The sequence below is a fragment of the Gavialis gangeticus genome, unplaced genomic scaffold, assembly GCF_001723915.1.
Source record: "Gavialis gangeticus isolate Ggan-Ray unplaced genomic scaffold, GavGan_comp1, whole genome shotgun sequence".
Classification (NCBI taxonomy): domain Eukaryota; kingdom Metazoa; phylum Chordata; order Crocodylia; family Gavialidae; genus Gavialis; species Gavialis gangeticus.
This window is the reverse complement of record NW_017729011.1, coordinates 1,160,850-1,166,168: the sequence shown is the minus strand read 5'-3', so window position 1 is coordinate 1,166,168 and position 5,319 is coordinate 1,160,850. Positions and strand designations below refer to the sequence as shown.

General features: G+C 45.7%; 1 long non-coding RNA gene across 1 annotated transcript in view; it reads right to left on the bottom strand.

The window, feature by feature from the left end:
• The window catches only part of LOC109293107, a 9,691-nt gene extending 6,485 nt beyond the window's left edge, over positions 1–3,206 (bottom strand). Inside the window, exon 1 of the long non-coding RNA XR_002096243.1 lies at positions 3,095–3,206. This is a non-coding gene — a long non-coding RNA (uncharacterized LOC109293107). The remainder of the gene's footprint in view (positions 1–3,094) is intronic.
• Positions 3,207–5,319: the final 2,113 nt, after the last annotated feature.

The following is a 5,319-nucleotide window of genomic DNA, read 5'->3' as shown; positions in this document are numbered from 1 at the left end:
GATCTGAGACTATCATCAGGGATTGGAAAAATCCTAATACCAATAGTGTTTTCTATTAATTGTGGAAGGAGCAATTTCATTAAATTTTGTGAAAATTAGTTTAAAATGGGGAAGATCTTCCACAAAATGTTCACTCCCTTTGTCATAGCTCTTCCACATTGATATGTCATGATCATTTCCTTGCTATGCAGTGTGTTATAACATAGTTGTAATATCAAGTTTGTAACTCCCAGTTATGTGGTTCTTGATTTGGGCTGTGGGATCACATTGTTTCTAGTAAATGCTGTGAGATGCCATAATACTGCAGTTCTGGCATGTGGTATCTTGTGTACTTTCTCATGCTGTTCTATCCCTGGCTGGTTCCTATCTTGTAACAGGTTACAATGCTCTGCCAAGGGAAGTTGGTCATTGGAAATGGGCACAGGAATTCATGCGTGTACCCACCAAAGGGCATGTGTGTGTGTGTGCATATGTGCATTTATTTGCATATTTGTAGCTGTGTACATGTAGCTGTGTACATGTGCAAGCACACAGGCATATATGGCGAGCATAAATATATGCATATACACCTTGACCTTGCATTCCCTCTTACTGAGATATCGGTTTGCCTCTAACCTTCAGGATGCCTGACCTGCTTGGTTGTCATGGCAACTGATCATCCAGATTAAACAGCAGTGGGCTTGGAATCTCCCCTGATTCCAAGGGCATGGTGACACCCTGGGAGCCGGCTGAACAATAAAGCCTCTCTCTCCCCCACTCCCCTCCTCCTTACTACCTCTCTGAGTCAAGAGGAAAAGCCAGTGGCAGCGGCAGGGCCCAGATTATTGCACTTGTGGCCATTTCCTGTTTCTGACAATAACAGGGGGCATCATTAGTTTCCAGGCAACGAGCTTTGTGTCTGAGATTTTCCAAGGGCCTCTTGCATTGGGGTCTTTGAGGGCCCTACTTTCCCCACTTTTATCTATAAGAACTATGGCTTTACCTCATCCCAATCATCTTCTCTAAGTCTCTTCTCTGCTTCTCAGTGACTGTTAGCCTCACAATCCCCTTATGTTGCAGGTTTTTAACCCTCTCTTGTTCACACCACCTGCTCTGACCTTTGGGCTAAAGCAGTTGCTGCATTCCTTCCCTCCAGCCCTTCTGCCAGCACCAGCTTCTCCTCACAGAAGTAAAACAAGGTGGTTTTAGGACAATGTGGCAGGGATTGGAGAATCAGGCTGGTGGCCATTTTGAAGTGGGGTTGACATTAAAAAACCTGTCAAAATAAAAGATTCCTGCCCCACATGGTAGGATTTGTCCTGACCACTCCTCTTACTTATGTTGAAGTGACTCAAGAGTAACTTAACTACAATACGTTTTTTAAAATTTTCCAAATTCCAAGCCAAATTATCCAAAACAAATTCCAAATCCAAGAGTCAGTCCAGAACTGTAAGTGGCCCTACTACTGGCAAACATCTTCCACCCACATCTAGGGATTCAGATGTTTCCAAAACCTTTGATGGGCACCCTATTTACAGGCCCAAGTCCAGAGGCTTGGGGTTCAGATGCTCCCAAGTTTTGCTTGCCCTCAGCCATAAGGCCTCAGGAGCAAGCCAGGGAGGAGCTTCCCCTTTCCATAAAGTGGGGATAAAGCTGAGACCTTCCCACTCCAGCAGCTAAGTGGGAGGATTACTATGCATTACTGTCGCAGAGCATTTAGGTACCCTGCTCCTTGTAAAGAGCAGTGAGTGAAGAGGCACAGGTGCTGGTTGCCAGGGTAACCGGTGGAAGTCAGCTGACCGGAAGGGGCAGGGCCTGGCATATATAAACCCCAAGGCTGTGACCAGGATGACAGTTCTCTGCTAGTGGTTATAGGGGAAGGAGCTTTGCTGGACTGAGTGAGGAAAAGTAAGGGGCCTGAATGGCTGAATAATGTGATACTGGTGAGAGATGGAGAAGCCCTGGAGTGGCTTGAATGTTGTATAGCCAGATGGCTTAGGTTTATGTTACAGACAAGGGGCTTGTGTTTTGTGTACTGTTAAACTGGTGGCTTGGGTGAGGCTATTATGGATTGGAGGGGGCCTCATAGGGGACCCATGGTACCATGGGGATCCTGGTGCCAGAGTGGGCACAGCATTTTGGGGCCAGGCATGGCTATGGGGACCTGAGCATGAGAAGCCCCAGAGAAAGAGGGCAGCATGAGAGGCCAGGTAAGGCTGAGGTTGCCTGAGCCTTGCTGGGGATTTGAGGCCCTGAGGAGGAGAGTTGTGGGTCAGGCATAGCTACAGCTACCTGAGCCCCAAGGCTGTGGAAGGGCTGAGCCCCGGCCAGAAGGGGCAGCATGAGACAAGGGCTGTGGCTAAGACCAAACAACATCTAGTACATCAGCAAGGCTTGGGGTGTTATGAATCTCTGTGAGCTTGATTGTCTCTGTTTTTGTGGGTTTCTTTGCCAAAGAACTGTGTTTTTGGGTTTTTTCTTTTTTGAGCATAAATAATGTGAATTTATTGTTTTGTGGCTATACTTTCACGATCCAGGTCCTGAAACTTCTCAGGAAGAATGGAGATCCTTGCAACTTGACCCAGTCAATTGTGTCCAGAAACAATAAAAATGTTTTTTTAACAATAAAGCCACCAGAAAAAGGCAAACAGTAGCCCTTGCACCTGCCCCTGCTAATTAACTCCCTGGGATTTTCTTGGGGGCCATTTCTTACATAGCTGGTGCCTGAAACAGGAAGAAATAGAATGGGGAATCTGATAGTATGCTCCTATGCTGAGAAATGCACCTGATAAACATTCCAAGTATGCACAGCATGAAACTGCATCCAGAAGAAAAGGGAGGGAAGATGGTGATGGATCTATTATTCATGAAGGAGATAGTACTACAACATGCTGCTTGACTGAACCCAAACACCTTGGTATATGGTTACAACCGTGACGCTGGTTAGTAGAGGTGTACACAGGCTGGCCAGTTTGTCTATTTAAGTTGGCTGCATAATGCAGAGTAATCAAGAGACTAGCGAACCTTCCACTACATGAGCTTTCTCACATGGGCCTAGCAAGGGGATTGTAGAATAGGGAGAGGGAGAAACAGGTGTTGAATACGATCTGTTTACCTTGGCAAAGCATGGATTTCCCGGCTGAGGACAACTGCTCTTGTAAAGGGGAGCAGAGTGTAGGAGTGAGAGTCAGCCAGGGGAAGCACTGCTCTATATAAAACCATGCGGAAGCCACATGGATGGGCTGCTCTGAGGGAGGAGTTCCATGTATCTCTATCCAGACTCCTCAGTGGCTCATTAAATCTTCCCGGCTTGGAAGGTAGGATTCTGACTTTTCATTCCCTAACATCCCCTTTAGTGTATGGAGAGCATCCATGACCCACCCAGCGCTTGACAAGCCATATGGTCTCAAGTTGAAGCATGTGTTGTTGCTCTCTCTCACTTCATTGTCATGGATGACTTGTCTGCTTCCCCCAGATTTGAAGCACTGAAGTGAGGAAGAATCCTTGTGGGTTTTTTTTCATTACCCTACAAGATATTGGCTTCTACTTAGCTGGCTGACTTTGGTATTTGTGGTGCACCTGGATGAGTGAGCAGGTGGCTGCATAATGCTGAGCAATATAATACAGAGAATGCATCCTAGCAGCTATCCTGGGGAATCTGACATTTTTTTGCCACTTAGGTGAGCAACTGAGGTCTGAGTACGTGCAGTAACTTTGCTGTATGCTTCTTGGGAGTATTCCCATAATGCATTGAAATATTCTTTATAAGGGAGGTGAGATTGCTGGGAGGTAAAGGAAAATGATGAGGGCAAAAAGAAGGTAGAAGAGAGGGAGAGACTGGGTCGGAGAAGGGGAGCTGCAAAATCTGTAGATTTTTACATCTCTCAGGATGTTACCTGATGTGGTTACCAGAGATGACCGTAGCAGGATTGTAGGCCTGGGGCAAATCGGCTTGTGTGGGGCCTGGATACGGCAGTAGCAGCAGCAGAGGTTGGTGAGCGGCTGGATGTGAAGCTGGCCTGACTCCACAGGGCCCCCCAAAGTGTGGGGTCTGGGGCAGTTGCCCTGATTTGCCCCCCACGGATGACCCTGATGGTTACTCTATTAGTACGGCTCATACTGTGCATAATTTGCTAGATTCAGCCTTTGTTCGTGTTTGCAGATGGTTGCCATTATTTGTATTACAGTGTCTTCTAGAGGTCTCAGTCAGGAGTTTGGGTGGGGTGCTGGGGTTTCTATCTATATCATTAGAGCTGGCCAGGATACTTCTGGCAGAAATGAGTCATTTCATCAAAACTAATGGGCTTCTGCTAAACATTGAGATCAGTGTTAATTGGAGGGGACTTTTGAGAGAGTGGGTGGGAGAAGGGGAAAGATGCTTGAATCAAAGAGCCCAGGCTTTTTATCCAGTAACAGATGTTTTGGTACAATTCTGTTTTACAGAAACATCAGAAAGGCTTTGGGGTTTGTTCCAAAGCAGAATGAAAAACAAACCTTGACTACTTTGGGGATTTCAAACAGACTTTTTGTGTTTCAGATAGGGCACGGAGAGAGACAGAGAGAAATTGAAAAGAACATCTCCATCCTTAAAAGTTAATAAAATAAGGAGCACTAGGTGACGATGCAGTGATCACTTATTGTGCCCAACCTTTCAGGGTGTCTCGGTTTCAAGTTCATCTATTCAGGGACATGTGATAGTGGAAGCAAATATACATAAAGGTTCCAGAAACCAAACATTTTTTACTTTTTAGTTAGCACAAGTTCTAGACAAAATAATAAACCCCAATACCCATTTTTTCCTGCTTGTATTTTGTCACTGTTATTAAGCATTCTATAGGCTTTGATCAGAGTCCACTGGGGGAGGGTGGGCCTTGAATCCCCTCCTTGATTTGGCTCTTCCCCTCCTCCTTGCTCTACCTATGCAGCCAATTTCCTGCTTCATCCTATGTGCTCTCTCTCCAATGGCTGAAAGACCCTTTTTCAAGAGACTCTGATCAGTGTGACCTGATGATTAAAATCCCTCCCCCCAGGTGTCTTATTGCTGAAGCCTTGCGCGATTCGGACATGTAAAACAGTCAAGTCTTGGACAGTAGGTATCTTAGCCCTGAGGGGCTTTCTGTAACTTGCCTATTTATCAAAGTGTAACTACCTTTTTTCTTTTCGACTCTGCCAAGTACAAGACTTCTGTCTCCTTTCCTATTACCTACCTCCTCTGACTTTTGTCTCACTGTGGAAGCACAATACAGCAGAAGACAAAATGAAGCCCCTCATTCAAAATGGAACTGGTAGTCTGACATACAAGGCTGAGTGTTGCTGGTGATTTATACATTTTTCTAGGTT